General features: G+C 35.7%; 1 protein-coding gene across 2 annotated transcripts in view; it reads left to right on the forward strand.

Moving 5' to 3' along the window:
* The first annotated feature begins 12,581 nt into the window (after positions 1-12,581).
* RGS13 (regulator of G protein signaling 13) overlaps positions 12,582-23,301 on the forward strand; it is a 31,698-nt gene continuing 20,978 nt past the window's right edge. Inside the window, exons 1-3 of one of the 2 annotated variants that reach the window (XM_069074328.1) lie at positions 12,582-12,982; positions 14,595-14,664; positions 21,884-21,926. The gene's annotated coding sequence lies outside the window, so the exon portion shown is untranslated. The remainder of the gene's footprint in view (positions 12,983-14,594; positions 14,665-21,883; positions 21,927-23,301) is intronic. The other variant, XM_069074330.1, reaches the window with a different exon arrangement.

A 23,301-nucleotide genomic window follows, 5' to 3' on the forward strand; every position in this document is an offset into this window, starting at 1 on the left:
CTGATGCTGAGTGAGAAGAGCAGAACCAGGAAAAATTTGTACACAATTACAGATACAACGTATGTGTGACGACCAACTTTGATAGACCGGACTCTTCTCAGAAATGCAGGGCTACAAGTAAACTCCAAAAGACTCATGATGGAGAGAGATGTCTACATTCAGAGAAAGAACTAGGAAGAACAGAGTTTGAATGCAGATTGAAGAAAATTACCTGCTCTCTCTCTTTTTCTTGTTTAGTTTGGTTTCCTCTTTCCCACTGTCCATTCCATCCAATACAATCCTTGTTTATAACCTGAACAATGTCTAATGTAAAAGTATCTGCAGATCCTATACCTGATTGTATGCTGCCATGAGGGGGAGTCGGGAAGGGGAGGGAGGGGGAGAAAATTTGAAACTCAAAGAACTGGGGAACTGAATCTTATAAATTCAAAGTGAACAAACAAATTAATAAAGAGAATAAAAAAATCACTTTGATACCTGAGTGGAGCGTAGACTGGCATGAGAAGAGACTTGAGGTGGGAAGACCAATTAATAAGTGATAGTCCAAGAAAAACATGATAAAGGCCTGAAGTAGGATGGTGACTGAGTGGAAAGATATTGACAGATGCAAGAGATAATATGGCAGAAGAAAGAGCAAGATTTGAGAAATGATTGGAATGGGGTGGGATTGAAGAGTCAATAATGATACTGAGGTTATAAACCTATGTGACCAGAAGGATAGAGGTATCACTGAAATAAATAGGGAAGTTCAGAGAAGGAGTCAGTTTGGAGGCAAATATATCAAGTTCTGTTTTGGACACTTTGAGATGCCTACATCAAATATGAAGTGTCAAGGAGGCAGTTAGAAACACAGTGCTGGGGGGGGGGGGTCACAGCTAGGTGGCCCAGTGAATACTGTACTGGCTCCGGAGTCAGGAGGACCTGAGTTCTAATCCAGCCCCAGACACCTGACACTAGCTGTGCGACCTTGAGCAAGTCACTTAATCCCAATTGCCTTCCTTCCCCCCTCAAAAAAAAAAAAAGAAAAGAAATGTAGTATCGAACCTCAGAAGAGAAACCAGAGCTGGATAAATAGTTATGAGAGCCATCAGCATATAGATGATAATTAAATCCATGAGCTTGAGATAAAACAGAGAGTAAAGAGAGTAGAAAAAGGATGCTAGTAGTGGCCTTGGGGATACAATCAGATGTCAAGGGCTTGGGAGAGCTGACTGAAATTTTCAAGCTAAGTTGCTAATCATTTACCAAGATATTCCTACATTGTTTTACAAATATTGGTTAAGTACAGTAGAGGTATAGTGGAAGGCTCAGGGAATGAAGTCATCACCAGACTGAAAGCCTGGTGACTGTAGAATAATAATTAATAATAAGCAATAACAATAGGCATTTTATATAATGTTTTAAGTTTTTCAAAGTGTTTTACATCCATTATCTCATTTAAGCATCACAATACCCCTGGGTATACCCACAGTTAGGTAACATATTAAGGATAATGATTGTGATCAGAACAATATCTTAATTCCTCTTTCTATGATGGTTAGGATAATTTTTTTTTCCTTAAAAGGTACTGAGACATTCCGTAAGACTTGCTTAACTTAATTGCCTAATGGTTCAGTATGTTAAAGTCACTTCCTCATCTCCTGGGCCCTAAGCAACCACAAGGAGCTGTAGGGGCTCTCAAATGATTAGTGAGTAGATCACCACAGGAACTCCACTCAGCTGAACACATGCAAGATACTGAATGCCTATACTTGTTGAATATTGTTCTGCTGCTATAGCTAAATAAATCTCCTTTTATTAGCTGTTGAATAAGTTACAAATATCTTCTTTCCAATATTGAATCTAAACCACCAGGAAATGGGCCTGAATTGACATAGCCCACAATAATGATAAGATAGCACCACCAAGAAACTGGAATAGGAGTTAATTGAGAACTATCTATAAAAATCACACATCCTAGCCAGCTGTATTTAGGAACTTTGGGATAAGTGATTTTTTTTTAAATAAATCATCCTTTAATAATCTTCAAATGGTTACTGAAAATGTTCTTAGAGAGCCATGCATTTGTTCTTTGATTTATTCCAATCTCTTCTCAGATCTGCAATTCAATTCAATTCAACAAATTGATTAAGCAAGGCACTACACAAGATAAGAAAATAGAAATGTAGCATAAACACAGCCAAACATGAGATCCTTTGTTGGGGATGGGGGGAGGGGTGGATCTGTGTGTGGCCCTCTGGGTCCTCAAGTGCATCCCTTTGATTGAATCCAAACTTCATAGAATAAATCCCCTTAATAAAAGGATTTGTCCTGTAAAACTTGCGTTCAGTCAAAAGGCCACATCCAAGGACCTAGAAGGCCACATGTGGTCTCGAGGCCTCAGGTTCCCCACCTCTGCTTTAGAATATTCCAAGGTCTAAGAAAATATTTTTTTTAATATATGAGAAAATTTGAAAAAGACAAAGAGACCATTAAGTTCACATTTGCCCTATTACTCTTTACCATCCTCTCCAATTCCATATACCACTCCATTTGAAAATAAAGTTTGCTTAAGAAAAAAATGAATATGAGAAATTCAGAGGAACATGGGAAGACTTGCACAAACTGATGCTGAGGAAAGAAAGCAGAACCAAAAACATTAAGCACAATGACTATAGTAATGCAAATTTTAAGTGAGCTAAAATAAAGATGTAGTAACCTATTAGTACCAAGAGAATCAATGAAAATAGCTCATCTTACCTCTTTCCATTTGTTTTGGAAACAACAGGTATCTAATGTTGCAAATGCAAACGAAGATAGTCCCAGTGTTTGACAGGTTTTGCTTAACCTTTTTTCACTGTTATAAGGAAAGACTCACCGAATGAGTGGGGGGAAGTGGAGTGATTGGCATGTAAGTAGGCACTTAAATTTTTTTTAACTGACTGGGGGAGTAACTCTAGGTGGTGGGAAAACAATGAAACAATAAAACATTTTAAGTTATACATTTTTTAAATCGGATACTCTTCTGTTTGATGCCATAGATGAAAAAAAAAACCTTTACACAGTATATGGCCTTCAAATACTGTATCTTTTATAATAGCAATTACTTTTGACTCTCAGTAAAGGAGATTTTTTGGTCTATTTTGGTCATCTCCAATGTAAATTGTTTTCAGGCACATATATACTTTTTCATTACAGACAGAATGAAATACTGAACTAAGCTCGTTTTGAAGAAGGCCTAAGGACTCCTCAAACATCCATGTTTGGTTCCCAAGTTTGTTGATTTATATGTTTGCTTTTTTTTTTTGAGGATTTCAGCACAGTAAATGCTTAATAATGCTTGTCAAAATGAGCTGAACTGAATGTGTCAAACAGCTTTCTGAAATTTCAGTATTCAACTACATATCCTATTAGGACATATTAACTTTGTCCAATTCCCATGGCACTTTAAGTCTTCCTATAGATTTTAGAACTGTCTCATTTTTGTCATTTCCAGATCATAATTAAGAACAAGCATTTGTTTTGTACAATGCCAGGTTTCTTATTTGACAGCATTCACAAAAATGCCTTTGTTCAACTTTGTTTGCATACTGCAGTAAAAGAAAACTATTTGAATGAATTACCCAGGCAAATCCTACAGTTATGAAACGAGTGAGCTTGCTAATTATCGCCAGCTCTAAAGGCCAAAATGTTATAGGCAAATAAGAGATAGTAACATTCATGGGGTCAGGGACAGAAACATTTATTATATTGGAACTCCATTTTCCTGTTCTCTTAAACTGTCTTCATCTCCCAAACCTTTTGTAGAGGTAGATTCGGGTTAAAAAGAATGCATAGGATAGCACTGAATGGAGAAAATAAGTCACAATATTGCAGAAATATAGGCTTAATACATGTGGAAAGGGCAAAAAGATTGCCCCACCCTCTGTGCCTTTATGACAGGGAATTTTCTGACTTCTTATATGAGTCTTGCAAGTTTTTTTAGCCCTGGGTACCAACCATTAGAGCTATACACTTTAGGCTGCTTCCTAGAGGCATAATATCAAAGGACCTAGAACTGGAAGAGACCTTGAAAATCATGATTTCACAACTTTAGAACTAGAATGGTTATCTAATACAGAGGAGCAAAATGCAGGGTCTATAGGACATAGTGGCCATTACACTTCCACATACTGGCATGAATGGACTAAAATGTAATTGGGAAATGTTTAACAAAATAAATAAAAATACAATAAAACAAAGATAATATTACCATGTGATTTTCTAAGCGAATATGTGGCCCATGAAGATCCTTATATACAGTTTAGTGGTTTGACACCACTGCTGTAGAATCACATTTTTCTTTCACAAATGAGGAACAATGTGAGGCCCAGCCTTAGGTCACACAGTTAGTAACTAGCAGAGATAGGAATCATCTCCATCCTCTCACTCCAAATTTAATGTTCTTTATTCTTTGTTCTTTTTATCGCACCTCTCCTTCATCATTGGGCAATGAGGAAACCCTCAAGGGTTAATTTGCAATCAATCATCCTGATTCACATACCCTAGGGAATATACTGGTTGGACATTGTAAACATATTTTAAAATAGTCATATACAGCACAGTCATTTTAAATCTCTGAAATAGAGAAGGAAACAGGAACTGTATAGAACAGGTGTTCATTTTCTCTTGTTGGCCAGAAAATCTGCAGAGCCAAAACAGTCAGGAGCCTCTGGTGAAGAGAGAGAACACTGGAGTGGTGAGGTAATAGGAGTCAAGTGTCACTTATAACATGATTACCATGGGAGCTGGAGACAGCCTTTAGATGTATCTCATTTAAAGGAGAAAGTGACAATGCTATCTACCATCTGCCTCATGATAGGGTGAGTGTAATAAAACCAACTTTGTTGTTAAAAATTATTACTTTTGCTTATATTCTAGCAAGTTGATGATATTTATTATTTTGTGCTATTAAATGTGTGAAAAATATAGCTATGTGTGGTATTGCAAAGGATGCGTTAGGTTAGAACATACTTCCCTCATATGTCATAGAGTGGAAAGTCTAATGTCCTTCATTCCTCAAGAGTCAGAATGGTACGGTTGATGAAGTTCTAGATGGGGGGTCAGATTACACTAGTATAAATCCTAAGTTTAGTCAGGATTTGACTCTTGGATTGATTGAAGGAATCTAGGATGGTAAGTGTAGGGAAGAAGAGATTTAGAGATGTCAGGAGAGCTATCTTCAAGTAAATGAAAGGAAGAGGGATTGATTATATGTGTTTTGTTGGCCCTCAGAGAGGAAAAGTAGGAGAAATAGGTAGGAAGTTACAAAGGCAAATTTATGCTTTGTGAAGGCATGAAAGTAAACATGCCCTAACAATTAGAGCTAAGGAGAAGTGAAACCGGCTTCCTCTGGACGTCGAAAGTTCCCCCTTATGGAAGGTCTTCCAGGTTGCACGACCAGTTTTACAATCTGTTGTGGAGGGAACTATTTCAGGTATGAGTTGGACTAGGGGGCTTCTGAGGTTCTATTTCTAAAATTCTGTTATTCTGTGGCATAAAATATATTACAATCCTAAATTCCTTATTTGTAAAATGTGTAATTGTTGAATAATTGTACCATTCAGATTTATGGTAAAAGGAATTCCTAATCCAAGGAAGCAACTTCTCAGTGCTCTAGGCAACTTTGCTAAGACTATAAACCACAGAGTAGGTGCTGATCTGAATGGGTAGAAAGATTTTCCTCATAGGAAGGTCCTTATGCTACTGGAATCACAGGTGCCAATTAGTCAATAAACATTTATTAGGCACCTACTATGTGCCAGGCACTGTGCTAAATCCTGGGGATAAAAAGAAAGTCAGAAGACAATTCCTGACCTCAAGGAGCTCACAACAAATAAAGAAAAGACAACAAATAAAAGGAAACTGAGAGTAGGATGGGGGGATGGGGAAGAGGAAGGATACCTGTTGCAGGGGAATGAATGATAAAGTCCAGGAATACAGTCAAGTAGGAAATGATGAGACGACTGCCTTGGGCCCTTTCCTTAAATGGAGGATATGGGAGGAGCTCTCCACAGAGACCTCTACTTGTACTCCTTCTCCAGACATTGGGAATTTCCCTTGTTCCAAGTTACCAGCCCCATCTCATTTTGTAGAAACTTTTAGACACTCATACTAACCTCCAAGTTTGTTACATAAACAATAGAAAAACTAATCTCAAAGGTCTCAGTCGGAGCTCCATTTCCCATCCTACCCTCCATCAAACCTATGACTTTCTAAGACTTCTTCAGGAAGTTGTTCTGGTGTAAAAGAACAATAGGACTTTTGATGACCCATCCTCCATTTCTGAAAGAAACTTGAAGACACAGCACAACCAGGGGTCACTACCCTGGATGCGTCTTTTTCTTGGTCTCCTGTTTCTCTTCCTTCGACACCTCCCTTTGACTATATTAGTGCTTTGTGTAGTTTTGTTTTTTAACTGTAAGGAATTATAAATGTAGAGAATTCAGAGAAACTTTGGAAGACTTGCGTGAACGATAAAGAGGAAAGTGAAACAAAACTACAAGAACGATAACTACAGTGTTAGAAGAGAAAATAATACTCAAAGACATCAGAATTCAAATTAATTAAATACAAAGGATTGATGATGAAACATAGGATCGATCATAGCATCATAAATTTGAGCTAAAAAGAATTAGTATTTCAGTCCCTACTTTTTTTTACTGATTTTAATACTATTCATTCTCAGATAATCCTCCCTAAAGCAATACTATTATTGTTTCTTTGTCACCCAACATGAACTTGAGGGAATTCCATACTCCTTCCATGCAAAGATCACTCTTTACCTGGAAGAAATAACTTTCCTGACTTGTGTTTGCGACGAATCATTTCCTTTATATTTTAAAAATTGTATTTCAAGAAATATTGGTTTCAATTTAGTTTATTTCAGGGTATTTAAAAAGAGTTGTTCCAAAACTAACTAATTGATTAGTCAGAAGGTATTTGTTGAGATCCTGTCTTCAAGACCTGAATAATAGTAGAACCCTGCAGAGTATAAAAGAAACATGACATAATGACTATACATAGAAGCTAAGAATTTGGTTGAAGAAAAAAGCCATAGATACACAAAATAAGATCACACATTGATAAAGGACTATTATCTACATTATCTGTAAAATAATAAGAATACAAAAATATTTCTAGGTGTTCTTTTTCTGATGGCAAAAAAACTGGAAAGAAAACAGGTATCCATCAACTGGGAAAAGGAGGAATAAATTATGATGTATGAATGTGGAATATTATTATGATTGAAGAAATGAAGAAAGATGGTTTCAGAGAAAACTAAAAAAACTTGCATGAAATGACACAAAGCACCCTAATACAGACTCAGGAAGGTTTGAGATACCAAAGTCTCATACAAGAAAACATAGTGTTCAGAAAAGATAGTAAAGCAAGTCAGTTTTATCGAGGGGAGGTATTAACAAAAAGAGGGACAGTCAAAGAGAATAATAGCATCAGATCATGTTTTCTGAGCCCCTAGGTAGAATTGAGCAATATACTAGAGTCCTGAAGGAAACAGAGTACCCTCTTCCAAACCAGTAAAGTTTGGTGGGGTTTGTTTTTTAATATATAGAAAATTTATCTAGATCTAACAGAACCAGGAATTGGGTGTTAGGAGCCTGAACTTGTATACTGAAGTTGGTTCATACTAGTAGGGAGAGAAAAGATTCCTGATTGGAGACTGGTTGATATTAAACTCCCCACTTCCAGGACAGAGTGATTCAAGAGTTTTTTAACCTCCCTAGGACTTCTTCATTTAGCAGCTCAGGAGGTAACTATTTCTTACAGGATGTAATATCTTTGTTCTAATAGATCAACCTTTGGAGGGCTTGGCCATGCCCACCCAGGATGAATTGGACTAGGTAGGCATAGTTGCCAACATTTCTTCATTTATTTAGAAATGTGTATATATGAAGTTCACTTTTTAGCTGCATCCAACCTCATGGCAGGTTCTGAAACACTCTTCTAGCTAACCAACTAAGAACTGATCAAAGAATGGAGAGTAACTAACTAATGAAACTGACAGAATTCTGTATGCAAACTGTCCAGCAGTTCAATTAACATCAACCATTCTGGACAACTTCATTATCGTCTACATTCTTAGAATTTACATTCAGTAGATAGAAGCAATGTCCTAAAAATCCAAATATGTGACCTTCCCCCAATATATGAATCACTTAGAAAGAAAAAAAAATCTTTGCAGGCACAAAGTTCCAGCCAGTACTTACACTTAAGATAAGTGCCCAGCATCAGGCCCAGAATATCTACAGTTGGTGCTGTTTGGTTATTTCAGTCATGTCCAGCTTCATGACCTCATTTAGAGTTTTCTTGGCAAAGATACTGCAATGGTTTGCCATTTCCTTCTCCTGCTCATTTTACAAATAAGGAAACCAAGGCAAATAGGGTTAAGTGACTTACCCAGGGTCACACAGCTAGTAAGTGTCTGAGGCCACATTTGAACTCAGGAAGATGAAGCTTCCTGATGCTAGGCCCCCCCCCAGACATCTTAAGTACTCAAATCCAATTGCCTGACCTCCAAGTGGAAACAACAATTATACACAAAATGTGGGTGGACTGGAGTTCTCATACCTCTGCTCACATCTCTGCTATCCCTCGTGGTGAATATAAATGGATGATGTTGTATCTGATTGTAAGCTCTTTGAGGGCAGGGACTGTTTTTTTTTTCTTTTTGTATAATAAGCACTTAGCATAGTGCCTGGTACATAGTAGGTACTTACTAAATGTTTATTGTATTAAAGTAAATTTAATGACAGCAGGCCATAGAGGGCAATTCAAGATACTACAGATGATCATTTAAACTTCTATTGATGGTGTCTATCCTTCTTCCAATAATAACCCCTTGTTCTTTGTCTTTTCTATGTATGTCTCACCTTGACACCAAACTACACATTCTTAAGTTCTCTCCCACTCCACCAAGGGTGGATGAACAGGAAGAATATATTGCTCAGCATCTTTTCTACTAATAGAGGCAATAAGGCTATCTTAAGGAATGAGGGATTTGATTGGGGTACAGGCCTAAGGAAATGAAACAGGCATCAATCCATAGTATATTTGTCACAATATTGCTTTAGAACATTACATTCCCTTCCTGCATCTTAAATATATTACATAGGCATATATAGGAAATTATACAGCAAAATCTTCCAGAATTATTGGAGTCAAGACAAGCCAGAGACGAACAGAATTGATTGAATATCATCATTAGATGTTAATGTTAGATTAGATACACCCAGACACATGGTTGTCAAATTCTAGAATAACAGGGACAGAGAAATGATCTTAAAAACAGATAGGGTAACCCAAAAGAATAGCCTCTCAGAAATTGAAAAAGGGACAATGAAAACAAATAATTAAGCAGAACAATCTAATACAGTGAATAAATACTATGAGTTAATGTTAAAAAAAAACTTAATTCTCCATATCATATCCTAGTTTTTCTTGTCTTCCCTTCATCCTTGGGCTGTTGGTTTGTTGTCTACCTATATACATGGGGAATCTGATGGCCCTTAAATTATCCCTTCCACTCATTGTCCTGCCTATCTCTGTCATCTTTGCTTATAAAGGGGCAAGCTTTTTTTCTGGGTGACTTATCTTTTCATCCTTTTTGCTGATTGTTTGCTCTGCTTCTGCTGATTGTGTCTGATGTAGTTGCACATTTGACATGAGTAGCTCCCTCATGAATTTGTAATGAATATGCATATTCCAGGAACATGAATATGTAAACAACTTGAAAGTGTAAGTCATTACAACCTAATACTTGTAATGAGCCTGCATGGTTACCTTGACCAAATGACATTTTTGTACTGGTCAGGATGGCCAGATCTGTTTATCATGAATTACCCCAAGATGTGATATCAATATATTTATATATTTTTTACAAACAACCTTGACCACCTATTACATAAGGAAAGAAGCTGATTGGCCAAGTTCCCCTTAAAAGTGGGCCATGCTAAGCCCACTTTGCCTTTTGATCGTGAAAGAATGGCCCACTGCTACAGTGGAAACTTAGTCTCAGTCCAGGGAAAATAGAACCAGGAATGCCCACACTGATAACAATCCGAAATTTGAGTGAAACCACACTATGAGCCTCCTGCTTCCTGGAGCCGAGAGGAAACCAACTGCAACTTCTCCAGAAAGTGACCTCTTGTCCCAGCCATCACTACCCATAGCTGCATGGTCTGTTTATCCACATCCAACTCCCTGCACCCTTATCCCTCAGACCTCTGATCTATAAACAATATTCCTGCCATCTTGATATGGTAAGATTATTTGGGGTAGTTTGAATGTGACTTTGAGTGGAACATTCCTTATTGTATCTCTCAGGGAACTTAGGTGATTTCCACTGTGTTTTGTGAGAATCAAAGTAGGGGCTTTTCCCTTGTGTATTAAGTAATAGGGTGGAGTAAATTGAACAGACTGCAAAAGAGCATACCTATTGACTGAAGTAGATAAAAGCAATTTGACCAAATCATCAACTGTCTTGCCTTTCTTTGGATTGTACATTCTTAATTTTTACTACTCTTTCACAGCCAACACAATGACATAACACAACAAAACAATTCTATTTTTCATTAATTCCATTTTTAATTTAAATTTTCTTTAGATTACTACACAATATTATTTTATCTTGTTCCTTTTTTTTTTTTTTTTTTTTGCTAAGGACAGAGCTCTCTCCCTACTAGTGTCAAATCCATTTTTTACCAATCCCAGTTCCTCCTCTATCCCCTCTACTTGTTTATTACCCAATCTGAAGGATCTTGTGAAAATTCCAACTTTGCTTCTGTGGTCATATTTCCCCTCATGGCATCTATTCTTTTTCTTTTAACTCATAGTATTTATTCGCTGTATTAGACTGTTCTGCTTAATTATTTGTTTTCATTGTCCCTTTCTAATTTCTGAGAGGCTATTCTTTTGGGTTACCCTATCTTTTCCCTGATAGTCCTTTTAAAAATGTTGGACAGTTCTAGTTCTATTCTTGTGGTAAATATTGGGGAATCTGAGATTTCTATGCCCTCTCATTTCCTTCTAAACAAAAGTCTAGGAATGCTATTTTAGCAGATAAGTTAGGGGTAGAAGGATGGGGATCAGTAGAAAGCTATTATAATAGTCCAGATGAGAGATTATAAATGCCTGTGTGAGGGGTAAAAAGTGATCTGAATAAGGAGAATGTCTGTGTGAGAAACCAGAGACATTCTAGAAATAGAATGGCCAGAATTTGCCAACTGATTGGAGGTATAGGATAAGAAAGAGAAGAGTTTCACAATATACTGAGCTGGGAGAATGGTGGTGCCATCAACAAAAATAAGGACATTGACAAGAGGAATAAGTTTAGTGGAGTAGACGATATTTTTTACAGCTAAGATGAAGCCAAGACTAAGACTCAAATAAAATTTACTGTTCTTCCCATTACACCATGTAGTTTCAAGAAATAGTGTCCTGATCAAGACAGCATTAATCTTGTACTGAGAAACTTCTCTAGGAATACTACTTCATTTCTAGGCATTACATTTCGAGACATTACCCAGAGAGCATACAGAAGGCAAGCAAATTGTTGAAATGTTTAGAAGAAACATGAGGAACAACTGAAAGAAATGGTGACAATTTAGCTGAAGAAGAGAGAATTGAAAGGAAATTCTTCAAATATTTAGACAGTATGCCTATGGAAGAAAGTATAGACAACCTATTATAGCTACAGAAGGCAAGCCTAGAGCTAATGGAATGATATTTTAGCAGGCAGGCTTTAGCTCAGAATAAGGAAGAAGTCTAACCATGGGAGATAGCAAAAAATGGCTGCCTTCAGAATTAATGACCATCCTGTCACTGAAAGTACTCATGAAAAGATTGGATTGGCTTCTAGAAAGACTATTAATTTATTTGTTATAGTGGGATAACTGAGAACCAAGAGATTTGGGGTACAGTCCAATCTGTGCCATTTATAAGTCATGTGACATTAGACAAACTCACTTCCTCTCTCCATTTTTATTTTCTGATCTTTACATTGATATTAGACTATATTATCCCTGAATTCTCCTAAAATGGTGAATATCCTAATTAGTGAAAAATACTAATATTCTATGATTCAAGGATTCTTGTTTTGAATAGGAGATTATACTAGATAAGTCTTAAATTCCTTTATAAAACTAAGGTCCTATGATCATCATAAAATTTGCTTTTATATTTAATTTTAAATCTATCTTGGAAAAAATCTAACACTAAAATCTTTGCATTTAGATGGTTTGGGGCTGTTTTTTTTGCAAAGTATTTTCAAATTTTAATATAAAATTCAGGGCATACAAATTTGTTGAAGTTTTAGTGACTGAAATATATAATGATTATATACATTCTAAGAAACCTGAGATAACACTAAAATACTTTAAAGCCTAAAGTTTAAGCAATTAACCAGCTAATTTTAGAAGGTCCCTTAGTATTGTGTGATGTGTAGTGGTTTTACAAGAAATGGGGGAGTAACAGTAGGCACCTCATGAAATATGCTTTATTATCTTTTCAAAGAACAGTTTAACATTTAGATATACAATTTATAGAACTAGAAGACACAAAATATTACTCATAAAATATCTGACTTAAAAAAATATCCATTACTTCTGATAATCTGACCCTTTCAGCTGGTCTGATCATGTTAGATCAAAGTCCTTTTATCAGTGATGTGTCAGAGTCCTGCAGAACTACTTTTCATATTCAATAGTCTCATTTTGCATAGATACCAAAGAATATAGCCATGTGTGTTGAGTGTGGGTAAAACAGAGGATTCATGCAGTATAGCCTAGTGTGCCCAAAAAGGTACTCAGACACAAAGGAAAGTATTCTTAAGAGAAAAACAAAGGAGAAACCTGCATGTTCTTGTGGAATTTCAAAACCTGACCTCATGAATATTTCGGGAAGTAGGAGCAATTAAATAGCATGTTCTGCACAAAAAGACATATTTGTAAGTATCAGACTGCACAATGATTGTTAAATGCCTGGTAGCTGAATATTTACTTCATGTAAACAAGGACTAGTAGTTGTTGATTTCCAGTCTTTCACATCAGGACACAGAAATTTTTGCTGGAAGGGTGGAATGGTCTCTTCTAAGAGAAAAAACAAAAGGTAGAAGACACTCATCTTTGCCTGGTCTAGGTTGAACTTGCTGAAAATTAAATTCACATCACAAATAGCAAGATCTGTTTTTTGGCAAAGTACCAATAATAAATGAAGTTTCTTCATTGGGCAATAGAAAAATACTGCAGCTTCAGGGTATAGCATGTTCTTTCTTTTTTAAGCGTTCTATGAGTGTGTGTTTGTGTGTGTGTATGTGTGTGTGTTCTGATAAAGAGACATTTTCAGTAAATCAGCCATTTCAAAACTATTTTGAAAATCAGCCATTTTCAGACTGTTTCAAGGTTTTAAAAGCCACATTGATTCCAGTTGTGGATAATTTTAAGGGCTCATTTTTATCTGCTGACCCTGATTACATGGAATGTCTTTATTCCTTCATGTTCTGTGCAAGCTCAACTGTATACCACTACAATTTTAAATAACAAAAATGTTATGTACTGCTGTAGATAAAATGTCATTTGTTTCAGAATTTTGTTTCTAATTTGGGATTAGAATAGATAAATACAAGAATTAAAAATGTATCTGTTACTTCTAGAATAAAAAGTTAATAACATAGAATCACACAGAATCATAGAATATTAGAAATTGGCATCCATCTAGTTTAACCCACAGTCAAAAGGAATCCACAGATAATAAATACCCCAAATTGTTCCCCAGTCTCTGCTTGAATCAAGATATTAAGAGGGGAACCCAGTATCTCCCAAGGCATCACTCTTTGGCATAACTCAAATTGCTAAGAAATTTTTCCCCAACATCAAACCTAAATTTTCACCTTTGCAGTTTCTACCCATTGCTCTTCGTTCTCCCCTGCAGGATGAAATAGAATAAATCCAAACTCCTTTGCACAATACAGCACAGAAAGATTTTCTAGACTCCCTATCCTGCAACTAATTTTTCAACATAAATTCAAATAAAAATAAAGGATCAAAGGAACATTTCTGACATTACATGCATCTAAATCTACTCTCATTTGACATCTTCACAGCAAGATTTAGACTTGTTAGATACTTTTTAACATCTTTCAAGTGAGTAATAAGATTATATGTTATAGTGAAGAATTGTTAAGTGAGCAGAAAGAGGCTTTAAATATTTTCTACTTGGGTTTTAAATTTATACATGAATTTCATTTAAGAAGAAGGAAGAGGAAGAAGGAAAAATTAAATGTCAAAATGACATAGGCATTCTCCATCAAATATAATTATAAAACTCATAAAGCAATGAAGCAGGAACTTTGAAAAATTACCATATAAAATTATTAAAATGCTCACTAAAGAGTTAATGAAACTAAAATAAAGCTAACCATAATCCAGCATTTATGAACTGGAAAAATCATTTGCTTAAACCCTAGACCAGAGCATTTGTAGAAATCATTGCCAAATATGCATTCTCCAGGAAGCACACAATGACCTATTTTATTAGTATTATTTTTACTTTATTTTTAGGTCAATGGAATGTTTCCACATATCATATAAACCAATATGAGGGGAAAATATAATGTTGATTTGAGATTTGGTGAGTATATCCACAAATTAAGGTAGTAGTTAATACATTTTTTTTTGTCTTGAATAGTGTTTGAATTTTTATTTTTTTCAATCTCAACTTTATAGAGTTTGTATAAATTTTTAGTGTCTGTTTAAACAGATTTTAGCAATTACTTCTTTGATTATATAATTTTGGGGATGCAATTAAGCTGAATAAAATATTTATGAAAGTACACAATTTAGATGATTAATAGGAAAACTGAATCCCAGAAAACCATCAAAAGACCTCAGGGTTAACAAAACTATAGTGTGTCATTTCAGTTATAGAATAGTAATGTTGGAACTTTGTCAGTTAATAAAATACACATTGTTAGCTTTCTTTACAATTGCTTAAAGGAAAAAAGAATATATTTCAGCAGTTTTATAATAAATTTCTTGAAAGATTTGGATGTGAATGTTGAAAATTTCATTCTTTCTCTCTTGTTATTACTGAAGCATAGACAGCCAGTATTGCAAACTTCTAACCACTTTTGCTTATAGGGGTGTCATTTTAATTTCTATCATTTTTCCTCAATTTTCCTCTTAAAAAATCTTTTCTCTCAGCTTAAGAACTGGCTTCTTCACCTTATCATAAACATTCCAAAGACTATCTTAGATTTCCTTTCATTGTGAAGCAATGGATAAATCATCTTCTCACTGTGTATGTACATTTGACCATTACTTTTAGAGATTTTATGAGACATCATATTCTCACTTCAAGTTTACAGTGTAAAACCCAGGAAAGAGCAAAGACATGGTTTCAGATTAATCAACATTTCATGAGCCAATGATCTCAAACAATTTTGTGATGTGGATGTTGAAAAACACTTTTCAGTTCACTGAATTTTTAAATAGTGTATTTGCCCGGATATCCCCATTTGTCTACTTGAAAGGAAGAATGAATTTGAAATTTTTATATGCTACCCAATTCCTATTTATCATAATATTTCATTTTATTACTAAATAACCAAAGAGTCATAATTAGTAAGGGCTGCTCTTGTAGTCAGGGATCCAAATTCTTCGCCTAAAAGCTCTTATCAGTGCAACCAGGACCAAATTACTTAAGTTAGTACCTTGATCAACTATTTCAGTCTCTAGTTTACAAATGATTGATCCGCTTAGGTAGTGGGAATTTCCATCACTGGAAGTTCCTTACACTGAAAAAAAATCACATATTTTGATTAAATAAATAAATGAAAAATCCATCTATATAAGTTATATAAGACTTCTGTACCTCTTGACTTACTCCATTATTTAAAAAAATCAAAAAGTAGATGCAAAATTAGTATTGGGTTGTTACTTTGATTAGAAGAGATCCTCCAATGATTTTTTATGACAACCCTATTTTTTACGGTTAGAATCACATACCCTCATCACAGGGCTAAACACAAATACTTACTGAATTGAAATGACTATAAGATCTCACATATCTACTGTAAAGAATAAAAAATATATAAATAACTTGATCTTGACTTCAATTAAAACTTTAACAAAAATTTCAATTATACTTTAACAAAAAGCAGACAAATAAAAAATCTAGGTTTTTTTCAGGATTTCTTCCAAAAGATAACTGTTATAGGGTAATGTGATAACAGTGTAATTTCCTATAATTTCTGCAGTGACTGTGTGATGCAATGAAACTGATATGCATAAAGATGATATCAGGACATTACAAGATCTGGAAGGGTTTCCCAAATCTTTGTTTAATGCCACTGTTGTTTTAGTGTCTCCATTTAAAAATCTTCAGGATATGGAACTCATTACTTCTCTAAAGCAGAGTTCTACTTTCGGGAAACTCTAAGTATTAGTAAGGTTGTCTGTATATTGAAACTAAATCTGCCTCTCTGTAACCACTATATATTCTTATAGAGGAGAGAATACTGGACTTGGAGTCAGAAGGCTGCAAACAAAAGTAAAAATTAGCTTGTGGATGATTTTAAATGGTATGCTGAAGAGTTTTAATTTTATCCTAGATGTAGTACTAAGGAGACAAAGAATCCAAACTTCACAGGACAAATCCCCTTAACAAAAGAATTTCTTTTATAAAACTTGTACTCAGTCAAAATGCCATACCCAAGCACCTAGAAGGCCACTTGCAGACTTGAGACCATAGGTTCCCCACCCCTGCAGGACGAAATCACTTTTCATGGATGTTCAAAGATTATTGACAGCTCTAGTCGAATCATGAGATACAGTTTGTCTGATTCTGTTTATATGAATTCATTGAGTATAGCTATACATATATGTGTATAAATATACATTCTTACTAATTTATGCTCTTTCAACTCTTTGTAATCAATTTTTATTCTATCCTTCCAAATTTAAAATCACTTTTTATTGGAAGCAAAAACAGAATCAGAGTTCAATAACTCTTCTTTCTACCATCTATTGTCATTAAGCTCACCCATCATAAGCTGCAGAAGTAGCCCTGCTAAAAATCTTTACTCCATTATAACTTAATGATAGAGTTATTATCAGGTTGAGTTCACAGAGGGAGGCTGACTATTTGTCCCCTCAGAGTTCTATTATCTAGTAACACTGGGGGATTACTGAATTTTGTAACCCTATCATCTCCAACCTTCCATCTGGTATGATCCTTACAATACTGATTAACCAACTGATGTTAATTAGCTTCTATTAAAGAGTAGTTACTGAAGAGATATAAAGTACAAACATGACAAAAATATCCCTCAAACTGGGTGTATACTTTCTCCTTATATATATATTCATCTGCTAGCAGAAATGGGCTCAAACTTGAAGCCCAAATGTACATGTAGAGAATGTGTGGTTAAAGGATATTGGCTGGAATCAGGAGGACCTGAGTTCAAATTCAGCCTCAGACAATTAACATGTACTAGCCATGTGACCTTGGGCAAGTCACTTGACCCCAATTTCCCTGCCTTCCCCTCTCCAAAAAGCAAACAAAAAAAGGATACTGGCTTTCCAAGTTTTTTCTCCCTTAAAGGAGTTCACACAGAGTTTCAAGGCATTCCCTTGCTCATCTGTGATAGCTCCTTCAGGTATTCAGTGACTCAGCTGCTAGATCAACCTACTGCTAACCCCCCTTAATTCTAGTGCCTTTCCTCTACTAATTATTTCCTATTTATCCTGCATAGACAGACAGACAGACAGACAGACAGATAGATAAATAGATACATAGATAGATAGATAGATAGATAGATAGATAGATAGATAGATAGATAGATAGATAGATAGATAGATAGACAGACAGATAGATAGATAGATAGATAGATAGATAGATAGATAGACAGACAGACAGATAGATAGATAGAATTGTTTGCATGTTATCTCCCCCATTAGATTTTAAGTTCCTTGAGGCCAGGAACTGTCTTTTGCCTCTTTTTGTATCTCCAGTGCTTAGTACAATACCTGGCACATAGTAGGTACTTAATAAATGTTTATTGATGGATTGATTGATCAGTTCATTCAGGTTGCTCCTCAGAGCTGATTCTTTAACGGGCTTAGTTACTCTTCCTGCCAATTCCAGTGATCTACGTTACTGACTCCTCTGAGGGTCTCTCTGATGCCTCTTCCTTTCAAAGCTCACAAAATTATTACCTGTTCCATCCAGTCTCCAGATATCTATTCACCCTAAGATCAAGGAAAAATAAATACAAAAGAAACATCACGTGCTCACTGCAACCGATGGGGAAACAGCTCCTCCACCAGGCATCTTATGACAAGTAGTCCTCATTGCTCAAAAACACCCACAGAAGGGAGCCTGTTGTATACACATTTAGTTCCAGTTAAGTGTCCCTTGAGTGATTAATCCTTCTTGCTCCTCAGCTAACCAGACGACAATTCATCATCACATACTCACTCATGACTCCTAGTTTATTCACAGCTAGAAACTGGCTGCACAAAGTTACACGTGTTAGTTTGACAGCAGGCAGAAAATACTATTCATCCTCTATATCATACATCAGGAAGAGCATAGTTGGTCATTCTCTAAGGGCTAGGTCCTCATTGACCATTCCCTATCATATTTAAAACAAAACAAAGTACTTTTTTGTTTTTAAGATTCACTTTTGAGCCAAATCAATTCCGAATCTTTTGTAGTCATCCTTAATTATCTGTCCTTGTTTACATTTTTGGGAGGCTTTTATTCCATATTGGTTGATTGAGGAGATCCAGGTGTGTTTATATTTGTCCCTACAGATGGCTGCCCTTCCTTATTGTTCTTTGAAATAATTTATGTTCCTTTTGTCGGAATTTCATTCTTGAGATCTCCCCATCCCTCTTGGATCAACCTTCCTTGAATGATATGAGGCCATGGTGTCATATCATATCTATCCTTTCTCTAAACTGTTTTTATTCCCATCTCCCCCAATCATAAGGGCATATCAGACTATCACCTCTTTTCCCTCTTTTGTATCATGAACATTGAAATAGAATAGTCACTTCCCCTAGGGTTGTCACCATTTCTACTACAGGAATCATTTTCTCTTTGTCTAATTCAGAAACAGAATAGTAGTTCCACTGGTTATTTTCTCTTCCTTTTTAATAATGCACTATATGTTTTCTATTCTACACAGAATTCTCATATTAATGGCTACTTTGCAATAGAGGCCACTCTGTTCTCAAAAGAGTGCCAACAGATTGAAAACATTTTTTAATTTTTTAAAAATAAAATTATCTTTTATTTAACAGAAATCTAATTTATCTCTTTAATATTATGTGGTGAAATAAAAGAAAAAAACTAATTCCTCCTAACAAATATGCATACTCAAGCAAAACGAATTCCTTTGCTGGCTATATGTGTGTGTGTGTGTGTGTGTGTCTTATTTTATACCCTGAATCTATCACCTCGCTATCTGGAGGTGGGTAGCAGGCTTCATCATAAACCCTCTAGAATTATTGATCATCATTGCATTGATCAGAGGTCTAACCATTTCCACAGCATGGGCTGGTTGTTTCCATACACAGAATAGGTCAGGTCACATCAAATTGTGCTCTGCTAAAGGGCACTGTCTATGGAAGAATTTTTCTATATCAATGACCCTGTCCCAATTTCCTCAGCTGTAATCCACATTTGTGGCATAATCCAATCACTTTGGATTGGTAGTCCAGACTAATGATCAAGAGTATTAATGCTAGCACACGTGTCAACTTCTCTTTGGCGCCAGAACTAGGAGCAAAAATTAGAAATTGCAAAGAAGCTAATTCAGAATGGATGTCAGGAAAAATTTCCAAACAATTCACATATGCGCAAGAGGAATGGGCTGCCTTGGGAAGTACTAAGTTCTGACTCACTTCAGGCAATAGCTGGATAGACACTTACTAAGTACATTGTAGTAGAAATTCTTTTGGGAGTATGGGTTGGATTAAAAAGGTCCCATAAACTCTAAAATTCTGGGATTCTGTAGCTCATCTTCTTATAGGTAAATAATTATTATGTGTTGTCTCCCCTATTGGAATGTACAGTCCTTGAGGGCAGGGATTGTTTTTGTCTGTTTTATGCCTTTCTTTGTACTCTCCTTGATTGGTGTACTGCCTGGCATACAATCAGCGCTTAATAAATGATTATTATCTTGTTGACTGACTGACTGACAGCTTCTACCCTAATCAGTATTTCTGAGTTTCCTAGTTCCTTTCCCTTTTGCTGTTCCTGGATCATTGCCTTCCCTTTTGTCACATCTGTCATTTCCCTTCACTTCTGACTCCAGTTAGGAATCAGACCTATCCTAAAGTATGCTTAGATGCTGATGCTATCCCTTTCAGATGATTTAAAATTTTCTACTCTCTATCTCCCTGCTAGAATGTACACTCCTTGAGAGCAGAAACTGTGTTGTTTTGTTTTAGGGCTTGGGGTTTTTATTTTATTTTATTTTGCTCTTATCTTTATCCCCAGCCCTTAGCATAGGATCTGACACAAAGTAAGCAGTTAATGAGTACTGGTTGACTATCTGAACAATATTCGTAGCATTAAAGAAAAGAGGGTGGATTTCCCACAGTTTCCAGAGTTTTGACGCCACGGAGTCAAACATTCTTCTTTAAAGTAGAATTTCTAAAGAACCCTAAACCCAAGGAAGCAGCTGGTCTGCAGGTGTGATAAAACCAGCAATGACCAAGAGCCCTCTACTGGCTTTTGTATGCTTGCATAGTCTTGCAAGGCACTGCTGAAGGGTGAAGTCCTACAGGTGGCTCCACCTCAACCTTATTCACCCTGATAGCTATATTCCTAAGGTGAACAGACGTTATCAATCAACACTGTAACCTATTTAGCAGATCACACAAGAGGCAAATCAGAGGATCAGAGACAATGCAACCTCCCATTTGAACCACAGCAGAGTTAGCTCCTACCAGCATCATATGCTCATTGAATATACATATAGAGAGAGCTTAATCCTTACTCCTGTAATGCTGTTTCACTTAATATTGTGTTTCTGTGGAATTAACAATTCTAGATAGAATAGGCTTGCAATATGCATGACTTTTTAACCATATACCATTATAATCATTTATGTATTTAATATAATATAATTTATGTTTATTTGTATAGTATATTTATATATGTTTTTATATATTTATATAGTTCTTATAACCATATAACCACAATAATTATTTATTTAAATGCTTTATTTGCTCAACTACATTGTCAATTCTGTAAGAGCATAAATTCTGTTTTATTAATCTCCTGATACCTCCTCAGTATCTAACACAATAACTTAAACATACTAGAAAATCAAAAATTGCTTATGAATTTTTAAAAATTTATTTACTTATTTTCAAAGATATTCCTAAATTCTGACCAGTGTAAAGTTTAGGATTCTGAAATGGAATTTTTGAACCATTGGTCCTGATATGGCCTATCTAACAGAATTCACCATATCTGACAGAATATGTAATATTCTGTATCTGTATGCCCCCATTTATCTTCTAAAGAGGTAGTTATGTTCAATCGTTTTGTCTTCCCTTTCAGGACCAAGATTAGTCATTAAAACTAACCTACCTGTACCATAGTTGTACAGTTTTCTGGCAAATTCCTCTGAATGGTAACATGTCAAACAAACTCTCAAACACAACTGCATGTTTATGAAAGCTTGATCTTACTACATTTGGCAGTTCGCCCTTTGTCATCTTTACATATAAGTTATTTTCCCGTTTCTTGCAGAAGACTGTATGTCTTGTATTTTTTGTATGAAAATAAATTCCCTTTAAAGAATCTCTTTTTCTTTCTGTCTTTGCAGGACTAGGGGTACTAGAAGTGCTTTGGAGTTGATCAGTCTAAAGGTAGGGCCTGAGTTACTGACCCACCAAATGTTAGTCAATGACTAGTCTCATCCATGAATCTGACTCCTGTAAAGTACCCCTATTTACTATACAATTAGAACAAATAACCCAGTGGAGAAGTAGAAAAAAATTGTCTCCCTTCTTCCAAGAAATCTTTAAGGATCAATTCAGTTTATAGTGATAACTCAATCTCTATTCCTTTAGTATCTTCCATTTAGCACTTGCATGCTATTTTTGCATTATCTATTTTATTACATAGTTTCCTCCTCTCCCTAAAATCTCCTTGACAATAAAAACCTCTATCAGATGCCTCTATATCCCCAACATTTCCTAGAATCACAGAATTTGAAAGTTTGGAAGGATTTGTCCAGGTCATACATACAATATAACTAACGAACAATCTTCTAGTCTCTGCCTGATGACCTCCAATCACCATTTTAGGTAGTTTGGGATAGCTCTAATTGTCAAGAAGTTGCTTGTTTTTCTTTTCATGAAATCAAGCCTGAATTTGCCTCTGCAATTTCTGCTGGGTAGTCTTCATTTGATCCCCTAGGACTAGAGAGAACAAAATTAATTCCTCCTCCATGGCACCCCTTCAAAATCTCGATTACAATTCTCACTTCTTCTATTCTTCAAACTAAATACGTTCAGTTCCTTCAATGGATTCTCATATGATTTGGACTCACTATCCTTATTTCCCTCCTCTGAACACTACAATTTATCAGCGTCCTTAACATATGGCACTCAGAAGTGGTACTCCAGATTAGGTCACTCCCCTTTTTCTGAAAGCTGTGCCCTCCTCAGTGCAACCCAAGTTGCCATTTGGTTGTTTTTTTCCTGTAATATCACACCATTAACTCATATTGAGCTTTCAGTGTGCTGCAACCTCCAGATCTTTTAAAGAACAATGAATATCTCTATCCATGCCTCTATCATCTTAATGGAAGTTGAATTTTTGTACTCCAGTACAAAATTTTTCATTTATTCCTACTGAATTTCATCATATTCAGCCCAGTGCTAGCCTGTCAATATCCATTTGTATCTTAACTGTCAGCTTCTGGTAGCTAGCCTACTTACTCAGTCTTACTTCATCTCCAAATTTGCCTTGTCTTTCACTACTTATCAAAAATATTCAGTACAGTGTCAAGCACAAATCCCTGGGGCATTCTACTGAAGGCGCTTCTGCCGCATTGACATTGAACCATTAACAATAACTCTTTGAATCTAGTCATCCAACTAATCACAAATCTCTATGATTATATTATCATCTCACCCATGCCTCTCTATCTTATCTATAAGAATAGTATGTGATGCTTTATAAAAAAAAAACACCCCTCAAATTCCTGGAAGCTGTATCCACAACATTCCTCTCATC

The sequence above is a fragment of the Petaurus breviceps genome, unplaced genomic scaffold (genome assembly GCF_028583685.1).
Source record: "Petaurus breviceps papuanus isolate PSGF00001 unplaced genomic scaffold, PetGlider_PUasm1.0 90895, whole genome shotgun sequence".
NCBI lineage: Eukaryota > Metazoa > Chordata > Mammalia > Diprotodontia > Petauridae > Petaurus > Petaurus breviceps.